Genomic DNA, 22,239 nt, shown 5'->3' on the forward strand with positions numbered 1-22,239 from the left:
CCACATTTCGAAAGATTCTATTCTCTTCTTGTCCGATCTATTTATCGTCCATGTTTCACTTCCATACATGGTACACTCCATACAAATACTCTCAGAAACGACTTCCTGACACTTAAATCTATAATCGATGTTAAAAAATTTCTCTTCTTCAGAAACACTTTTCTTGCCATTGCCAGTCTACATTTTATATCCTCTCTACTTCGACCATCATCAGTTATTTTGCTCCCCAAATAGCAAAAGTCCTTTACTACTTTAAGTGTCTCATTCCCTAATCTTATTCCCCCAGCGTCACCCCAGTTAACTCGACTACATTCCATTATGCTCGCTTTGCTTTTGTTGATGTTCATCTTATATCCTCCTTTCGAGACACTGTCCATTCCGTTCAACTGCTCTTCCAAGTCCTTTGCTGTCTCTGACAGAATTACAATGTCATCGGCGAACCTCAAAGTTTTTATTTCTTCTCCATGGATTTTAATACCTACTCCGAATTTTTCTTTTGTTTCCTTTATTGCTTGCTCAATATACAGATTGAATAACATCGGGGAGAGGCTACAACCCTGTCTCACTTCCTTACTAACCACTGCTTCCCTTTCGTGCCCCTCGACTCTTATAACTGCCATCTGGTTTCTGTACAAATTGTAAATAGCCTTTCGCTCCCTGTATTTTACCCCAGCCACCTTCAGAATTTCAAAGAGAGTATTCCAGTCAACATTGTCAAAAGCTTTCTCTAAGTCTACAAATGCTAGAAACGTAGGTTTGCCTTTTCTTAATCTAGCTTCTAAAATAAGTCGTAGGGTCAGTATTGCCTCACGTGTTCCAACATTCCTGCGGAATCCAAACTGGCCTTCCCCGAGGTCGGCTTCTACCAGATACATAGCACAGTCACATTAATGTGACCACCGCCTATGTTCGACGTCAAAGTACGATAACCACACACAGAAGGCAGGTGGCAGCACTAACAGTGGAGGGTATAAAAAACGTGTCGGGGTGAGGGGGGGGGGGGGGGGGGGGACGTAGAAAACAGTGTAGTCATTGTCGTAATGTAGGAACGGACCGATTTATCTGACGTCCAAAACGGAATGTGGCTTCCAGGCCAACGATGGAAGCGTTTCCGAAACTGCTAAGTCTGTAAACTATTCACGTGCTGTTGCAGTTGAGTACACAGAGTACGACAAAATGGCGCCACCGACGCAACTTCAGTGCACTACGGGTAATAGATGACAGGGTTGGCCGAAGGCTGCTAAGATATGTGAGGGCGAACTGAGGTACAACAGTTGAGAAGCTGACCGCCCTGATGAGCTACCGACAGTGTCTCCTCCTCAACCGTTCGACGAACATTGCTGCGTATGGACCTCCGCGACAGGCGCCTGATTTATCCACCCTTTCTGACTGCTGTTCATCGTCGAGGAAGGCTGGAGTTTGTACATCAATACTGCAACTGAACGTCCACTGAGATGAACCAGGTTTTATGCTCCATCGGACAAATGGCCGTTGACTTGTACGGCCCTGCAACTATCGTCGGAAGGGTCTTGGCCGGAGGAGGAAGCCTGTGATCTGGGAAATATTTTCGTGGCGTTCCGTAGACGATCTCGTCATTCTGGAAGGCACAATGGATCAATGCAAATATGCATCTAACCTTGGGGACCATGGCCACACCTACAGGCAGTCTGTTGTTTCTCGGCATGACGGCATCTACCAGCAGGACAACAGGACAATGCAACGTGTCACATAGCTGGTAGTGAATGTGTGTGGTTCGAAGAGCACCAGGATGAGTTTTCTGTACTCCCCTAGTCACCATATTCCGTCCTCCCCCCCCCCCCCCCCCCGCACTCCCCCACTTATTTAAACCCAATTGAAAGTCTGTGAGACCACCTCGATTGGGCAGCTCGCGCAATGGATCCACAACCGTGAAACCTAGCGCAGCTGGCCACAGCACTGAAGTTGGCATCGGTCTACATCCCTGTCGGCATCTTCCAGAACATCACTGACTCTCTCTCTGCACGTCCGCGCTGCAAACTGTGGTTATTCAGACATTTGTATAAGTGACTGGAGCCTGTATGTCTTGTGAATAAAATGTAGCGAATGCTTACGCTGGTAAGAGATATTCCGAGACTATTTAATGATGATTTTGAGGCTTTATTGGAGCTACATTCCCCCCCCCCTCCTCCCATTCCCCCCTCTCCTGCCCCCCCCCCCCCCCCCTCTCTACGAATGAAACCAAACACAAAGGCTGCAAATGGAGGGATTGTGCCAGCCAGGCCAGATGAGGTCTTGCACTCTGACGATAACCAAAACATTGTTTACGTTGTCTGTAGTACGATAGTACGTAAGAGCACAGAACCCTCACGCTGTAACTAAAATAGCCGCCAAGGTGGCCGAGCGGTTCTAGGTGTCACAGTTTGGAACCGCGCGACCGTTACGGTCGCAGGTTCGAATCCTCCCTTGGGCATGGATGTGTGTGATGTCCTAAGGTTAGTTAGGTTTAAGTAGTTCTAAGTTCTAGGGGACTGATGACTTCAGAAGTTAAGTCCCATAGTGCTCAGAGCAATTTGAACCATTTGTAACTAAAATATTTCTTTACCCGCAAGTGGGCCATTGTATAACAACTTTTGTAATATGAGGTGATTATAATTCGCATGTTACTACTGATCGGTCTGAAACGATTTTTAACTTCTTGATAATATACCGAAAGAAGCTTTGTAGTAAAAGGCGAGCTATGAATATCGATTAAAATTTTCTCTACAATGCGTAATTAAAAAATTTCATTTTTTTCCTGACGATATGCACTCACACAGCATCGTGAAGAGGGACACCTTTGCTGTCCTAGCTCAAGAGAAATGAACTCTCCAGTTCCAAGAGGAAAAAACTATACTTGGTTGCTAAAGACATTTAGGTGGTTTTACATCTTTGCAACGATGCTGTTGTGCATGTAAGAAGTTTTTGTTTTTAGTCTCTCCTTCTGCTACCTCACTGAGGAGCCATAGAACAGTGCGATGTCGTCCTGTAGAATGGCAGTCCACTCTTTGGCTACTCAGTGTCGCAGTGGGTCAAGGTTTATTTCTGGCCTTGGAGAGCCGACCGCGCGCTGTCAGATCGTGGGCATCACGCTAAGCACGGAAGTTAACGTATAGCTGGGAGAACTCGGTAGCTACGGAGAAACGCCATGTAAGAGGCCTTTGCCCAACTGGAAGGCCACACACCCTCTACAATTCAAACGACACCTCGAGTGCTAAGATGACGTTGTAAGGTGTGCGCCGTATTCTTCATTGGACCACTTACGATCACATCAGGCGATTAGTCAAAGTGTAAAGCGAGGCAGGAACTGCTCATCTCAAACTACCATCCAACTAAAACTTTACTGGTAACTTCTAATGTACTCCTTCCGCAGAAGACCACACCTATGCTCCGCTGCACCATATTTTCGATTTCTTACTCCAGTGACAGTATTTGAGGTACGTTTCAAGGAAGCGAGACATTTACACAACAGCGAAAGTGACTCATAGACGAGTCATTGAACCATAATAGTTGTTACTGGCGTTACACGTCCAGTGAAACATGGGTCCTGATTCGGTCAGCGGTCGCGGATCAATACACATTGGCTAACTGAGTGGTGCAGTTGTCTATCCATCACTGTTGACGGGAACCAAGGCCGCTGATATGTTGACCTTCCTCGGTCATTGATGTATAACGTCGCAAAGCCACGCATTGCAAGAGTTGTCACCCACGTCCACGACATGATATTGCTCAAATTTATGAAAGAACAAACAGTCTTGGTTGCAAAACTGGATTTTTTTTATTTTATTATCCTCCAATAACGCGTTTCGCCTTACACGAGGCAGCTTCAGATTGGCCTAGGAGAAAAAATACAACCTTTCTTATAAATGGCTTGACTCCGGTTTAGCAAAATTGGACTAGCGAGAAAAAATACTGGCAAAACACGATGTTAAGCACATAGGATGCCGCGCATACAAATGTCCCATCATGAAACCGCCTTTGTCAGAAATTGAAAAAAACATTGCACAGTGTCTACATCTACATCTACATTTATACTCCGCAAACCTCCCAACGGTGTATGGCGGAGGGCACTTTACGTGCCACTGTCATTACCTCGCTTTCCTGTTCCAGGCGCGTATGGTTCGCGGGAAGAACGACTGCCGTAAGCCTCCGTGCGCCTTCAAATCTCTCTAATTTTACATTCGTGATCTCCTCGGGAGGTATAAGTAGGGGGAAGCAACATATTCGATACCTCATCCAGAAACGCACCCTCTCGAAACCTGGACAACAAGCTACACCTCAATGCAGAGCGCCTCTCTTGCAGAGTCTGCCACTTGAATTTTCTAAACATCTTCATAACGCTATCACGCTTACCAAATAACCCTGTGACGAAACACGCCGCTTCCCACGCCCGGGTTCCCGGGTTCGATTCCCGGCGGGGTCAGGGATTTTCTCTGCCTCGTGATGACTGGGTGTTGTGTGATGTCCTTAGGTTAGTTAGGTTTAAGTAGTTCTAAGTTCTAGGGGACTGACGACCATAGATGTTAAGTCCCATAGTGCTCAGAGCCATTTTTGAAACACGCCGCTCTTCTTTGGATCTTCGCTGTCTCCTCTGCCAACCCGACCTGGTACAGATCCCACATTGATGAGCAATACTCAAGTGTCCTCTAAGATAAGAGTAAAATATATTTGAATATGACCGATAAAATGTTCAGAAGCCAGTAAACAGTCTAGTGCACTAAAAGCCCAAAACATACTCAAACAAAAATTTGAAATTTAAAAATACATAAAAAACAACTTACTGACGTAGACGATGTTAAATACACGCGATAATCGCCGCAGCAGGTAGTTGCTCTTGTCAATTTTTTTTAAAAATGGCCTCGCGTGGTGTCCTACAAAACACATAACCTCGAGAATAGTCAAGAAATAATCAAAAGCAAACAACGGGCTTGGTCTCACAAGAAGTACGCATATCTGTATAAATAGGAACCAGATTACCTTGTCAGATACGCGGCGCCGTCCACATCCACTAAAACGATATCAAGCCTCCAGAGATGCTTCACACAGTAAATACTTAGGAAGCACAGTTGCTCAAGCTTCTGGCTGTGTGCATAGTACTGGGTATAGAAATGTACAAGAAGTATACGGCTAGTATACGCAACCTACGGCAGATGGCTCATGTAAATTCACAAAGAGAAATACGACGAGCAATAAAGCCATATAAAATATCTTCCTTAAAATTACCGGGTAGATGTTTATACAAATGGGTTATAATAAACAAGAGAAATAAATTTTTAAAAAATCAGTTAAGTAGAAAAGTATATATTGGTGTGGCGCAAATGAATAAAACCTGCACGAGGGAACCAAGAGAACTAATTTCTTAGCGGACCAGGTAATATTATGGCTAAAAATCATTCCATATACTTTTTCCCCTTGAGTCAAAATTAGGTCACAGACGCGCTAAATAACGTCATATAATAGTCAGTAAGCTCAGAAAGTAAGACAGAATCAATAATATTCTATCTGGACGCTCTTGGTTCCCTCGTGCAGGTTTTATTCGTTCGCACCACAGCAGTATACACTTTTCTAATTGTTGATTTTTTTAAATTTATTTCTCTTGTTTATTATGACCTATTAGTATAAACATTTTACCTGCAATTTTAAGGAAAATCTTTTACATGACTTTACTGTTTGCCATGTTTCTCTTAGTGATTACATGAGCTGTCTTCTGAGGGCTGCGTATACTAGCCGTAAACTTCTTGTACGTTTCTATGCCCAGTACTATGTGCACAGCGAGAAGCATACGCAACTCCGCCTCCTACGTATTTACTGTGATGCATCTATGTGGGCTTGATCCCGTTTTAGTGGATTTGGACGGCGCCTCATAGCTGACAGGGTAACCTGCTGCCTATTTATACAGATATGCGTACTTCCTGTGGGACTCAGTCGGTTATTTGCTTTTGAATACTTCTTGACTATTCTCGAGGTGATGTGTTTTGTAGGGCACCACGCAAGGCCTTTTTTAAAAGGCAGGGGCAACTACCTTCTGCGGCTTTCATGTGTCTTTAGACGCGATTTTCCCGTGAATTCAACATCAGCAATTTGTTTCTTACATATTTTTAAATCTTTTTTTGAGTGTGTTTTGGGCTTTTAGTGCATTAGACTGTTTACTGGCTTCTGAATAATTTATCGGTCATGTTTCACACCGCTCATTTTTTTTTTTCTTTTTTCAAATTATGACCACGGCGATTTTCTGATAGGACATTTGTATGCATGGCATCCGGTGTGCTTAACACGATATTTTGCGGGTAAGTTATTTTATTTTCTCTTGCTATTCAAATTTTGCTAAATAGGGGTCATGCCATTTATAAGAAACGTTGTATTTTTTCTCGTAGACCAATCTTAAGATGCATTGTATAAGGTGAAACGCGTCATTGGAGGGTAAATAAAATAAAAAAATCCAGTTTTGCAACCAAGACTGTTTGTTCTTTCATATTGCTGCGGCTAATTGCAATACCACGCAGCGTATGCTGGGATTGCATATTCCACCCTGGTATGTCCCCTATACTCCCATTTGACGCACAATACAGGGTTCAAAACCAGAAACAAATTGGTCTGGGGTAATCTATGACGTACGCATTCTAGGAATTAGATGGAGCACAATTTTCTGAATAATGTTTCGTCAGAGACTGTAGAGAACGTTTCAGTTCGTCGCAGTTCACAGTTTAGAAAAATGAGCATCCAGAAATACAATAATTAACAAGAACAGCTGAACTGTTTGTTCAGATCGTGCAACTGACGCCATGTCGTGATGCCATCCGAGCTTGTCCGGGATTTCTACGTCAAGGCGAAGTGCGTCCAAGAGCTCATTAGGCACGTAACTTCCAATCGTTTTTAACACCACGTTCCACGTTATATTTAATTTTGTGTTTTTCTTCTTATCGAAGTTATTTTATTGGTTATCTTTTGCCACTGTGCATATTCTAATGAACATAATTTTAGTTCTTGAGAATCCTAAATGATGTTGTTATTCTGGTTCCAACAAAAGATCAGTTCTAGTCGATTCGATTTGTGTGGGCTGTAATGCGACAACTAGTTTTGTGTAATGTACTGCAGGCACAAGGGAATTTACATGGACTGTTATCTATTTGCACTTGGACGGTAGCACCATGTCACTGATCGTGTAGTAGACTTCTGAACTAGTTTTTTTTTTTTTTCATGTTTCATGTATGTGAAAGTGCATCCGCACCAGGGACTCTACTGGAACGTAAAATCTTTAATAAGTGTTCAAGTTTCCAACATATTGTGCACACCCACAAGAATTAAATCAGTCGTACATGAAGTCTTCTCGTTGTAGGACGGAAAAACTGAGTGGAGCAGTCTTGAAAACTTATACAAAGCAAGAAACAGAGTAATTCTAATCTCCCAGGCGGCATTTAGACGACAGAGAGCGGGGCACATTTCAAATTGATGCCATGAATAGGCCCTAAATAAGAACATCCCAGTCGAAGATCAGATTACAAGAAGAATAGAAGAGTAGTGTGTTCTGCTTCAGTATCGACCGACGACTTAGTACTATCTGCTATGGCGTTACTATGGCCTCAGTGGCAGAGCGCCTGTCACACCGTTGGGCTGCTTACCAAGCGTTAGTCTCTGACCCGTCCAGCTAGACAGCCCTCCTTTGTCAAGAAAGTACTGCTGGTGAAAATTTGCTGTTAGCAAACGTTCTCGTTTGTCACTTATGTCGACTGTAAAACTGCGCTTCGAAGTGACTATACTACGTTTCGTTAATTCCATTACACCACTCCTCAAAAAGAATTTAACGGAGAAGCTCTTGCTTTTTGCATAAAACCTTCTGTTTTCTTTTTACAAAAAATCCATTAAGCAGCATCTACAGGGTCCCACAGGGAATGGCCAATATTCAGTGACATGACTGGAACGGTCATTCGAAATGAAAAGATCAAGTAAATGTGGGTTCTAATATGCATACCTTAAGAGCTATGAACACTTTTTCAGTAGAAGAGACGTGTTTCATAGCAGCGAAGGTGCACAAATACTCATAGCTCTTAAGATATGTACTTTTAGAGTCCATGTTCATTACACATTTTCTCCTTGCTTTGGTCCATACGGCAATTTTTCAAAATACGAAAAGCGAAGAGTTTTCATTAGAAGAGATTTGTTTCACTGTAAGGAAGTGAGGAAGTAGACTTTTTTGCTTCTAATCATCATTCCTATCGTACCCCTGAATATTGACCACGCTACACCTACACCATATTTCGCAAGCCAGCAAACGGTGTGTGGCGGAGGGTACTTTTGGTACCACTAACTGATGCCCAGTGCCCGTTCCACTAGCCAATGCCGTTGGAAGAATGATTGTCCGCAAGCTCTACTTTCTCGAATGTTCTCGTCTTGGTCATTAAGGGAGATCTACGTGGGAGGAAGTAATATGTTTTCCGACTCTTCCCGAAAAATGCTCACTCGAAACTTCAATAGTGAACTTATCCGTAGTCCACACTGCCACTTATAACGTCTCTCTCTGAAGTGTGCTGAACATCTCTGTAATGATCTCGCGCCGACTAAACGAACCCGCTCTTCGTTAGATCTACTCTATCTCTTTCATCAATCCTACGTGGTAAGGATCATAGATTGATAGATAATGATCAAGAATTACCTTGTAAACCACTTCCTTCACGTATGAGTCATATTTTATTAAGCTTCTTCTTATGAATCTGGCATCTGCTTTTGCTACTGCTTGTTTTATGTGGCCATTGTTTTATGTGGCCATTCCACTTAAGGTCACTCTGGATAGTTATTCATAGATACTGTATGGTACATATTGTTTCCAGAAATTTGTCATCTGTAGTGTAGTTGTACAGTAATGGACTTCTTTTCCTATATATTCCTCCTGAGACTTTCTGTATTTGCTTTACTTAGGCATCACTCGTTAACTGTTCTTTTTTAGCTAATTCTTTTGTCAGGACACCTACCTACTTCCTCAGTTTCTGGCAGAGAGGACAATTACATTTAGACCCATACAGTGTGTCCCGTATGCCCCTGAAATCCAGGTATGCAGCAACTGAATTGCGCTGTCATCAGACGGTGGTGGAGGTCGGGATGTGGTTGCAGACATTACGCACGTGTACACGCAAATATCCACTGACTACAGTCATTCTCGAAAAGTCTGTCTCATACGCACATTAAAGTGAGCAAAAAGTTCTTGCGAAGCAAAGGCGCATGCATGTGATTAAACTTCCGTCACAATAACTTCTTTTGATACGTAAAACGAAATTTCAGTAATTGGAAACAGAGGCGCCACAAGGTTTTGAGATTACTCAAACACTTAAGCTTCTCGTTGATAGTGGAAAAATAATTTAATCGGCTTTCTGCGGCTCATCTTGTGGATTCCGTTAAATTTGAGACACAGTGTGTACCAAATAAAACATTTTTGTTTTCTTTGAAACTCTACAATGATGTGCATTACTAAGACTGTTACAGTCAGAGACTATCACTTAGCGACTGATCAATACAATAAAGTCTGACAACACACCCTCACGGCTTGACTTCTGCCAGAACTTCTCTCCAAGTTTACGAACTGCACAGAAGTTCTCCTATAGGTCTTGATGGACTAGCAATCCTCGAAGAAAGGATATCACACTGAAATGGCTTAGACACTTCCAACGTTCCATATCGAATACGTCACTAGAGTGGAGCGTGGACTGTTATGATACTTCCTGATGTACTACCACTGAGTCCGTGTACAAAACGGGGACTCGAACCCACAAAAGGCAAGTATCTGTATTCCAGTCTCAATGTGGCAAGAAGTTATAACCTGCCACGAAGTTACCCAGCAGCACACACTTCCTTGCAGGGTTACAAATTTTCTAAACAAATTGTGATCTGTGTGAATCTCTCTGTGATAATGGAAATAAAATGAGCGTACGGCATCGTTGGTCGGGAGACCCCATCCGGGGACGTTCGGCCGACAAGTGCAAGTCTTATTTCAGTCGACGCCATATCGGGAGACTTGCGCGCCGGTAATGAGGATGAAATGCTGATGAAGACAACACAACACCCAGTCCCCGAGCGGGGAAAATCTCCAACCCCGTCGGGAATCGAACCCGGGCCCACTTGCATGGAAGGCGAGTACGTTACCACCCAGCTAAGCAGGCGAACTATGTGATAATATTTATATTTCAATCAGAATACCAGTTCAGATTTATTGGTAATCTGCACAAAGTCTTACCCCTCAAGTAGTATATCTGCCGAACAACTATGCACGAATGATTGATTTGAGGAAAATGCAGACAACTAAGCCAAAATAATATGAATTATAGGCCCAGATGGAAAACGTCTGCGCCATGAAGACGTACTTCGACAGAGGTCAGGATATTAACGAACACATCCGGGATGACTTCGAGGACACAGTTGTCGCACCCAGAGATGCTTCACTGAGAACGGTTACAATTTTAAGTTCCCATTATAATATTTAACTATGTAACACATCTTATTAATGACATACACAGAGTCTTTCATTCAACTTTGGTCTCCACTCTACGCAGAGCCCTCCGTATACGACTGGGCCTCTTGTTACGCCGGAGGTTTTCGGAGCATAGTTTTTTTTCACACGCCCTGTTTCCGTGCTTCTGACTATGTGGTTTCTACGTTAACTTGATGCCTTCAGCTCTTATGAAATATAGCAGTTTTCACCCGTCAGTAGCTTTTGGGAACACATGAGAGCGTCAACGTTTAGAATGCAGAGGAAGCCCGGGCTTCCACACTCCATCACCCGGTATCTGTGTTACTAAACGGGTAACACGGTGCACAGTGATCACTGCCGGTTACAGGTTGCGTACCTAACGGCTTATAGGGGCAATAAAAATTTGAGTTCTAGTTTTCCTCATAATTACGACCGAATTTAAAAATTTTAAACGCTCTTATAGCCTTCTCAGTAAGTGGTATTATCTTATATTAAAGGATTAACACAGTGTGACAAGTGTAACAGTTAAAAATTGTTTATACTCGTATGTGTTGAGGCAGAGTAACTCAGCGCAAAAATTACCCAGAATATATTCATACAGTATTTGAGAGAGAGAGAGGGAGAGCACTTGGCAACTTCGAACAAACTTTAAAAATAATTCCGAAGCTTTACAAAAGTTTTTCTCGCTGACACTGCCCATAAAGTAATGAAAGGAAATAAGTTCATCGCTTACTACATTTTCGCTGCTCACGCAGTAAAACTTCAACATCAGCATGACATTTTAGTTTATCACTTCTATAATACTAACCATTCGCAACATATTTTGCGGAGAGTATCCAAATATACCACCGACTGTGCCTGCAAAATTGTGTAATTGTGTATATACTTCAGGCGGTATGAAGTCATGAACATCGAGGTGCGTGAAAAACTAGCTTTTGCTAAACCAAAGTGCGAATTAGTCAGACTACACTCGCCCAATGTTTGATAATGAGAGCACTTGGCGACTTCCAACAATCTTTAAACATAAGTTCAATCCTTTTCTAAACTTTTTCTCGCTTACATGCTTAGGCTGTCACTTCATAATGCGAATCCATTTCCTCAATCAGTGCGTTACCTCGTTCAGTATCTGACACTGGATCTACCTACAGCCGCACGAATACTCCGCAAGCCCCATAGTGGGGATTTGGCGTACCAGAAAGGGCGATTTTCTTTCCTGATTGATTCGTGTATTGAGCGAAGGAAATATGCCCTAATCTCTTTTCTTCCCATGATCTCTATGCCAGATATAAGATGGCGGCAGCATGAGGGTCACACTTTTTTCTTCCAGTAGAGGTGCGCTAAATGTACCTAAAGGTGCGTCCACTTGGTAGCTTTTTGTCCCGTTCAACTTAGCGCATGCGCATAATATTCCAACAGCATAACTACACAAGTGCAATTGTGTACGCGTAATTTCCTAGAAATGGAAGCCGTGTGTGAAGCGCATTGCTTCCCGCCTTCGGTGGGATCCTTTGTGCTTTTTAACAAACGACAGGCAGCTGAGACTCATGTGTGTTTCATTCTGTATTGTATTGAGCTTATGTTGCGAGGCGATTTATGTGCAGTAATGTCTGTTGACTCCAAAGGAAGCACATTTAAATATATAGATGAATACAGACAAAGAAAAGTCGTTTGGAATACCGTTTATAAAGATTATTTGAATAATACTTTGAGGTGTGATGGCCTGAACGTCAAATATTAGGTAAAACCCTCATTTGATGCAAAGAACAAACTGCCATAAATTTCGAAGAAGGAAAAAGAGAAGAATAAGCCAGAAATTTATGAAACGTGTGTATGAAAATTGTGGATGAATATTCTTGCTATGATAACTTAATAGCAATTACTTAGGAGCCTGGCATCTGAACAAACGAAATGTTAGGGTATGTGTACAGCACCAAAAAGCTACCAGAAATAGAAATGAAGCGCACTGAGGGTGCCAAAAATTCAAACGTGAAAAACACAGCTACCCTTCTAGTGGATTTGTGTGTCTGCGGCATTCCCATATTTGTCGAGCCCGAGGATGTGTTAATCTACATACGAAGTGTAACTGGCATAACTGCAGATATTTCTGTTGACAACTGAGGACATTGTATTGAACGACATTACATCAATATTTACGTCAATTGCAGGCTACTAACTACAGCCACTACAAGTCTTATGCTTTTAGATTGATCAGTACCTCCAAGTATGTGTGGCAAAAGCAAACTACACTACTGGCCATTAAAATTGCTACACCAAGAAGAAATGAAGATGATGAACGGGTATTCATTGGACAAATATATCATACTAGAACTGACATGTGATTACATTTTCACGCAATTTGGGTGCATAGATCCTGAGAAATCTGTACCCAGAACAACCACCTCTGGCCGTAATAACGGCCGTGATACGCCTGGGCATTGTGTCAAACAGAGCTTGGATGGCGTGTACCGGTACAGCTGCCAATGCAGTTTCAACACGATACCACAGTTCATCAAGAGTAGTGACTGGCGTATTGTGACAAGCCAGTTGCTCGGCCACCATTGACCAGTTGGTGAGAGATCTGGAGAATGTGCTGGCTAGGGCAGCAGTCGAACATTTTCTGTATCCAGAAAGGCCCGTACAGGACCTGCAACATGCGGTCGTGCATTATCCTGCTGAAATGTAGGGTTTCGCAGGGATCCAATGAAGAGTATTATGGTTCAAATGGCTCTGACTACTATGCGACTTAACTTCTGAGGTCATCAGTCGCCTAGAACTTAGAACTAATTAAACCTAACTAACCTAAGGACATCACACACATCCATGCCCGAGACAGGATTCGAACCTGTGACCGTAGCGGTCACGCGGTTCCACACTGAAGCGCCTAGAACCGCAAGGCACACCGGCCGGCAATGAATGAAGAGTAGAGCCACGGGTCGTAACACATCTGAAATGTAACGTCCACTGTTCAAAGTGCCGTCAATGCGAACAAGAGGTGACCGAGACGTGTAACCAATGGCACCCCATACCATCACGCCGGGTGATACGCCAGTATGGCGATGACGAATACACGCTTCCAATGTGCGTTCACCACGATGTCGCCAAACACTGATGCGACCATAATGATGCTGTAAACAGAACCTGGATTCATCCGAAAAAATGACGTTTTGCCATTCGTGCATCCAGGTTCGTCGTTGAGTATACACCATCGCAGGCGCTCCTGTCTGTGATGCAGCGTCAAGGGTAACCGCAGCCATGGTCTCCAAGCTGATAGTCCAAGCTGCTGCAAACGTCGTCGAACAGTTCATGCAGATGGTTGTTGTCTTGCAAACGCCCCCATCTGTTGACTCTGGGATCGAGACGTGGCTCTACGGTCCGTTACACCCATGTAGATAAGATGCCTGTCATCTCGATTGCTAGTGATACGAGGCCGTTGGGATCCAGCACGGCGTTCCGTATTACCCTCCTGAACCCACCGATTCCATATTCTGCTAACAGTCATTGGATCTCGACCAACGCTGGCAGCAATGTCGCGATACGATAAACCGCAATCGCGATAGGCTACAATCCGACCTTTATCAAAGTCGGAAACACGATGGTACGCATTTCTCCTCGTTACACGAGGCATCACAACAACGATTCACCAGGCAACGCCGGTCAACTGCTGTTCGTGTATGAGAAATCGGTTGGAAACTTTCCTCATCTCAGCACGTTGTAGGTGTCGCCACCGGCGCCAACCTTGTGTGAATGCTCTCAAAAGCTAATCATTTGCATATCACAGCATCTTGTTCCTGTCGATTAAATTTCGCGTCTGTAGCACGTCATCTTCGTGGTGTAACAATTTTAATGGCCAGTAATGTATTAATGTTTATTTTCCCCTGGGCGATTAGTCGGGTGTTGAAGTGTGACACGTGGACGCAAGAGGTAAGTCTGTATCGACAGGCAGAGTCCACTTACAAGTTAGTGGTCCAGTAACGACCATGCAGATAACGTCAGGTCGTAAAGTTTGTAAATGTGTTTATGGGGAGGCTGTTCGACAGACAAAAAACAACCAACTCACTGATGTGTGTACATTGAAGATACCACATATAAAAATGTCTGCACTTATACCCTATACACCCTGCATAATTTTACAAGACTAAAGTTATGTAAACAACTTTTTCATTAAATAGAATACACGCGACGCATTTGGAAGTTAATTAACCTTCACATAATGACTAAGAATCTCAAGTAAGTATTTCTCAGTTTCAGGAATAACCACTGAAATGCTTTGTTTCGAAATTCGAAATAAATTATTTAGAATGATTTATAAGTCGCCAATTACTAACTCACGAAATCTTGTTGTCAGTCTTCTCACTGAAGTTTCCTCAGCAGATAATATAAAATCTCGCTGCGACTTCCTTCTGAAATTTGAAAAAAAAATCTTTATTGTCACTTTTTATTTCTCGTTCCTCTCTTATTTTGATACCTCTTTGCCTACAGTCGCTTTTGCGCTTTGTTTTTCTGTCGCCTTTTCATCACAATAAACGCAGCACAATCTCTCGAGCAGAGAAGGAGATCAATAGCAGACTACTTATGCAATGAGGCAACATGTGGACACGAGAGCCCATACGTACATGCGCTCTTTTCATAAATTTGTGTGCCCGCCCTTTTATTTCTGTGCGACTGCGACTGCGCACAAGGACAGAGGTATCGTGTGGACATATCTTGACAGACATTCGCGACAACTACCACCTTCTTACAAAAATCCTAGTTTTAAGTTCCTCGAGCATTTCTGCTACACTTTTGTAAGGGCTACACAAATCTGTTACGATCCTAGCAGTGGGTCTCTGAATTCGTTCGATATCTATTGGTATGCACATTAGGTAAGGACTCCAAACATTGGAACAGTACTCTCGAATTGGTCACACTAGCGTCTTGAATGCGAGTTCATTTACAGATGCATTTTACTTTCCCAGAACCTTCCTAACGACTGTAAGTCTACCGTTCGCCTCTTCAAATGCTGGTTCTACGTGATCGCCCCGTTTAATATCACTTGTTAATATTACCGCTAAGTATTTACACGGTGTGATGTGTTCAAGATGTTCACCAGTATTCTGTAATATGATACCTGTCGTGTTCTATTTCTTTTTTATATGCATAGCCTAAAACTCACCCACGTTTAAAGAGAGCTATCACTCATTTCACCAAGCGATTTTTATTAAAATCTGTTGCTAAGTTTTGCAAGAGCGCTACGCGAAACATACTACACATTATATCGCTTATCGCTTCAGGAAACTCCTTTCGTTCCGCGAATAACTATCAGTTTGAGTGAAGAAATAGTAATTTACGTCATTGATCCGCGCTATTTTGTCTGCTGATCCTATGTTAGAACCACTCAGGAGACCCGATTGTTTAAGTAGTCCTCTGTCCGTTACTTCATCGCAAAGCGTCAGTTTGGCAAGGCCTTGTTACCGACTATTAGGAACAAAAGGAGCTGTACAAGCAAGTCTACGATTTTGTACAGATTGTGCACTAGTACAAAAGAACCCCGAGTTGGAGAGGCTTAAAAAAAAAGTCACTGTAGGTGGAGTCGCTTTCATTTACCGACAAGATGCTAAAATCTTGTTTTACAAACTTCCAAGACGGCTTTCATCACCACCTGTCATGTGAAAAAATGCTGCTGAAGAATAGTCTACGCGAGACATTTCAATGCGTTACGTCCTTCAGAAACACGCGGAAATGTATGATGCGTTAGATCAACATATTTTGCGAACTCTTAAAATAAACTTGCGAATTGATCAAGAGGAATCAAATAATGAATTACTATAACCAGTCACAATTACTATTTCCATTAAGCCTTTAGGATGATTACACCATTATCAGATGAATTCACACCACCAAATAAAGTGTGTGTAAATTGTATGTGGGACTTTTAGTGAACCTGTGGCCTTCTATGGAAGCAAAAAGCAAAAACCAAAACATTGTTTTAGTACAAGTCTCAAAGTGGAGGTTGTCGATAGATGCAGGAACACTATGTGCATAACGTCCTCCGCACAGTACGTAGACGTGTAGAGTACTGATGGAGACCTTTCATCGTTGCGAGGCTGTATATTGTAAGCTACTTTGGTTTGCTGCACGAATATTCCGTCAAACATTAATAAAGGGTTCAAGGAGGAAGAAAGGCTTTAAAGGAGACTGATTGTAAAACACTCGTGAGAACCATCCTCAAATGTGTGGGATCCCTGCCAGACAGGACTGACAGGTGATATTCAACATATGCAAAGAAGATCAACACGAATGCTCACCGGCGTTTTGGATTCGCGGCAGAGTGTCGCGGAGATGCCAAGAAACTTGAACTGATAGACGCCTGGAGACAGACGCGATCTCTTCTGTGAGGTCCGACTCACATAGATTCAAGAGCCAGTTTTAAGTGAAAAATCGAGGATTATTCTATAGCATTTTACACATCGCCCCCGTAGAGATCGTAAACACAAGATCTGACTAACTACAGCGTACGCAGAGACTTCTGGGTAACCGCGCTACAAACGCGGTGACATTAAGTGAATGCATATTACGACAAATGATATGATCTCTCAGGTTTTCCGATGTGATGGAATAATACCATGTTTCCTGGTCACTCCTCTGATTAAAGGTTTCGGGTGAGCAAATTTATTATGTATCGGTGCTGAATCATATTCGATCATTCACAAAAAATTTGTGACATGTTCGTCTCGACATGTCTGTTAATCCCTCGGATCTATCTAAACTCCAGAATTAAATCATTCAGAAACAATTAGGCCTGGAAATGAGCGTTTTGAGAGTAAGATCCGTCCTGTACAGACACATTATTTGTGTTGCAGATCAGAGGACTGTTTTACAATGCGAGTTCAGTACAGAATGTATAACTTTGCCAACAGGTACACAAAATCGCTAAGTGTGTATCCGATTTGTTAATTCTTTTCATGTTCATTGATATTTTGCATGAAACCCAAAAATGTAGTTTTCCCTCTTGAATTAGTCACAAGCATCACATAGATGAAAACATCTCTATAGTCGATTTTTGTCTCTAGTGAAGCCAGCAGAAGACATCGTACTTTGTGTACTAAGCATTTTGAGAAGCATAGCTTGTTGTTTTTCAACTTACAAGCTAGTTTTCCCACTGACACAGCGTTTGCCAAACACGGTCTTCGGCACGTTCTCTATTTTTTCACAAAGGATGTAAGCTGTGGCATAACTGAAATGCATACGGCAGCATCTGTTCCTTAGAGTTCTGCAGTCCATTGTAGGGAACTGAAAATCTTCGCAAATGGAACACCGCATCAAACGAGGACAACTTCCATGGAACTGAGAGACAACTAAATATGAACATTTTGCAATCGACGATGTAACATACGAAAGTAAAGAAAGCATGGCGACTCCAGCAACACTTTTCTGCAAATTGTTTGTATTTATGCACTTAACATTTCGACACGTTATTATAAATATGTATGTACGGCTATGTATCGCGGTGCTTTTCCTTGTATTTATTTATTTTAGTATCATGGTCGAGACACTTAACTGTTTCGGTGCAATCCTTTCAACTGGCGAGTAAAGTCGACGGTAGCGGCTTGTTCGTGGAAGGTAGGTCGCGCCCACGGAACTTTGACAGCTTGCGCACAGACGCAGTCTCAGCACGCACACGCGTGACGGCCTAAGGCCGCCTTCGAAACCATCGCCACGGACGCGCAGAACAGACTGCAGAGCCGATCGCGTCGGCCGCATTCCAAGCCGCTGTTCCTACCGTGCGTTCAAGTCTCCCCCCACTCCTCAACCGAGCAGATAACTACTGTGTGGCTGCGCAGATGCCCTCTGCCGTCGCGTTCTGGTACTGCGAAGCTACTGCTGACTGCCCGCCGTCTTTAAATGTCACTTCTACATCGCGTTCCGTAGACATCGTACTAAAAGTGCCCCTTCAGAAATTTCCACCGCTTCAAGTTACACTTAATTTATAATTACGTTACTTGACAAGAATGAGGGAAAAAATATTCATTGTGACCAGCAGCTGTCGGCAGCACCCGGACAATTATCCTAAAACAAGTCCGACGAAAACATTTAAACGACAACGTGGTCTTCAGACTTCTGAAAACGTAATAAATACTATAACATTATTGCATTATTAGACTGAGACGCCGTCAGTTAGCTCCTTGTTTAGCGTTGCACCGTAATTGAATACTGGTCTTTTCTCTGAAAGTTGTTTTGGATATATTTGCATTTTTTACTTTATAATGTTTGAAACCCTGTTAATTCCGGGCATCCCGTGACGTCTACGTCAACGATAGCTTATTGTGTCCCGCTGCTTTTCCACATAACCTCAGACATTGCATCAAGCACAGACTCCAATGAATCGTCTCGCAATATGGAACATTCAGTGTATCGTATTTAATCATACCTAAATCCGTGAGCAGTCTACTTTGTGGTGATATTAGAACTATTACTCTTTCCCCATGCATGTTGACAACGATGATTTTTGTACGCTTGGTCTATGAACTCGTATGACAAGTGAAAAAATCCCATTTTTTATACACGTCGGCTTAAAGTTGTATTATGCTATCCTTTAGCGATCTTGTAGAGTGTATGTCTGAGTGCTTTTATAAAGTGTTATGCATCTAATCTTTCGTCGCGTCATCAATAGATGCCTCGAAACTCGCAGTCCTCGAAACAGACTTTTTTTTGTTTGTACTCATCCGGGCTCGCTGCGTCGTATATTTATATACACACATCAAAAAAAAGTTTTGCATCACCTCGGTTCCGAGAGTTTCGGAACCTGTACAGAAAATTGGAATAGAGATCAACATGAACATCATTTCGCCCCTTTTTATTGCTCATGAAAATCACACATTGTATGTTGTATCACCACACAGCGAGATCTTCAGAGCTGGTGGTCCAGATTGCTGTACACACCTGTACCTCTAATACCCAGTAGCACGTCCTCTTGAATTGATGCATGCCTGTATCCGTAGTGGCATACTATCCACAAGTTCATCAGGGCGCTGATGGTCCAGATTGTCCCACTCCTCAACGGCGATTCGGCGTAGATCCCTCAGAGTGGTTAGTGGGTCACGTCGTCCATGAACAGCCCTTTTCAATCTATCCTAGGCACGTCGATAGGGTTCATGCCAGGAGAACATGCTGGCCACTCTAGTCCAGCGATGTCGTTATCCTGAAGGAAGTCATTCACAAGATGTGCACGATATGGCTGCACTATCGGTCGGAGGATGGTGTTCACGTATCGTACAGCCGTTACGGCGCCTTCCATGACCACCAGCGGCGTACGTCGGCTTCAAATAATGCCACCCCAAAACAGCAGGGAACCTCCACGATGCTGCACTCGCTGGACAGCGTGTCTAAGGCGTTCAGCCTGACCGGGTTGCCTCCAAACATGTCTCCGACGATTGTCTTGTTGAAGGTATATGCGACACTCACCGGTGAAGAGAACGTGATGCCAATCCTGAGCGGTCCATTCGGCATGTTGTTGGGCCCATATGTACCGCGCTGCATGGTGTCGTGGTTGCAAAGATGGACCTCGCCATGGACGTCGGGAGTGAAGTTGCGCATCACGCAGCCTATTGACCGAAAGCTGCACGAAAAGCATTATTCAACGTGGTGGCGTTGCTGTCAGGATTCCTCCGAGCCATATTCCGTAGGTAGCGGTCATCCACTGCAGTAGTAACCCTTGCGCGGCCTGAGCGAGGCATGTCATCGACAGCTCCTGTCTCTCTGTGTCTCCTACATGTCCGAACAACATCGCTTTGGTTCACTCCGAGACGCCTGGACATTTCCCTTGTTGAGAACCCTTCCTGGCACAAAGTAACAATGCGGACGCCATCGAACCGCGATATTGACCGTCTAGGCATGGTCGAACTACAGACAACACTAGCGGTGTACCTCCTCCCTGGTGGAATAACTAGAACAGATCGGCTGTCGGAACCACTCTGTCTAATAGGCGTTGCTCATGCGTGGTTGTTTACATCTTTCGGCAGGTTTAGTGACATCTCTGAACAGTCAAAAGGACTGCGTCTGTGATGGAATATCCACAGTCAACGTCTATCTTCAGGAGTTCAGCAAACCAGGGTGATGCAAAACTTTTTTGATGTCTGTATATGGACAATATATATTATGTTATTAGACCAAGACACTGTTGTGTTCGATTACGTTATATCAGGTGGTCTTAACATCGCTCACGCGGCAGACTGCCACACAAAGGAGCCCCGGTTCGATTCCCGGCTGGGTTGGGGGTTTTCTCTGTTCAGGGACAGGGTGTTGTGTTGTCTTCGTTACCATCATCTCATCCCCATCGACATGCAGGTCGCCGAAGTGGCATCAACTGAAGAGACTTGCACCAGGCGACCGGTCTACCCGACGGGAGGCCCTAGCCACACGACATTTCCAACATCGCTCTGATATCGCTGTCTTAATTGCTGGCCATGTGATATCGCTGTCTTAGCTGCTGTCACTATTGTATAAGTTTGCTCCTTTGATATTAGTGGAGCTATAGTAAGCATTAAACTTTAGCCAGAACCGCTATTTGGGAAGTTGTCGAATTATGAAAGTTTATTTCATATTGACTCAACTGTCAATACGCCTGTCAAGCAACGTCCTTATGAAATAAACTTTCATAATTCGACGACTACGGAATTAACTGCTCCAGCTAAAGTTTAACTACGACACCACGGACATCAAAGGAGCAAACTTATACAGTAGAGACAACAGCTAAGACAGCGATATCATGTGGTTATCAAGACCAACTTATATAACCTAAACATAGCAGTCACGCCGAAATAGGTCTATTGTCATAAAAATATAATCGAACACATCGGAGTCTCATAGCATAATATATAACGTTCTTATACGATATTTTTACTCACATCTAATAGATAAGACGTTTTTTTTTTACTCATATGTAATCATATGCTGTTTTTTAAGACCAACCATTAATGTCATCACTTTACCGGCGATAAAATTCTACTAACTAATCCATTCGCATTGTATGCTACATAGCTATTAGGATTCTGAAGCAGGTTCGCAAACTTCAGTTCATACGTTTATGAATATAGGAATTAGTTAAAGCTACATCTACACTTGCCATAATACAAACTTTGTGTTTTTTGAATAACTATAAAACCAATTTTATTTTGGTTCCAACAATACATGAGAGTGCCTGTAGAATAGTTCAAAGGCAAGACTGTATCAAAATTGTCTCTACACATCTGTTTTAATTTTCTGCACTTCTGTTTGAATTCGATAGTAAGATTTATGTTTTAATTGTTTTGGTACTGGAGCATATGCTCGTGATCTGTAAAATACGTCAAATAAATACGGAAATAAATCCTTATCGGTTGATATTTCTCGCACACTACATTATTAAATATATGAATTTGATTTTTCTTTGCCTGGAGATGAAATAGTCCTGCTTTCACTAAATTCGTGAATGTTAAACTATTAATACCCAGTATAAATATTTTGTGTCGGAGGTGCTGGACAATTTCATGAATCTTAAAAACTGTATTGTATAATACACAGCACAAGTGTGTTTGATATTTGCAGGAAGCAAATGTTACACATAGGCAGCTGTATTAAGAATGGAACATTTTGACAGTTTCATTGGGCATTTCTATTGTGCAATGCATGGCTGATTACCTTTTTGGAACCCGAAGACGGTCAGATTCATGACTGAAATAGATCGCCTTTCATTAAAATAAAATTGTGTAGCTTCGTAAAACGTATTGCAATATTTAACCCCACATAAATGT

At 42.8% G+C, this 22,239-nt stretch overlaps 1 protein-coding gene across 1 annotated transcript in view; it reads right to left on the reverse strand.

Annotated features, from left to right (window-relative positions):
• LOC126481052 (calpain-C) overlaps nucleotides 1-18,191 on the reverse strand; it is a 453,845-nt gene extending 435,654 nt beyond the window's left edge. The window contains exon 1 of the mRNA XM_050104532.1: nucleotides 18,009-18,191. The gene's annotated coding sequence lies outside the window, so the exon portion shown is untranslated. The remainder of the gene's footprint in view (nucleotides 1-18,008) is intronic.
• Between the last annotated feature and the right edge of the window lie 4,048 nt (nucleotides 18,192-22,239).

This window comes from Schistocerca serialis, chromosome 5 (assembly GCF_023864345.2).
Source record: "Schistocerca serialis cubense isolate TAMUIC-IGC-003099 chromosome 5, iqSchSeri2.2, whole genome shotgun sequence".
Lineage (NCBI taxonomy): Eukaryota > Metazoa > Arthropoda > Insecta > Orthoptera > Acrididae > Schistocerca > Schistocerca serialis.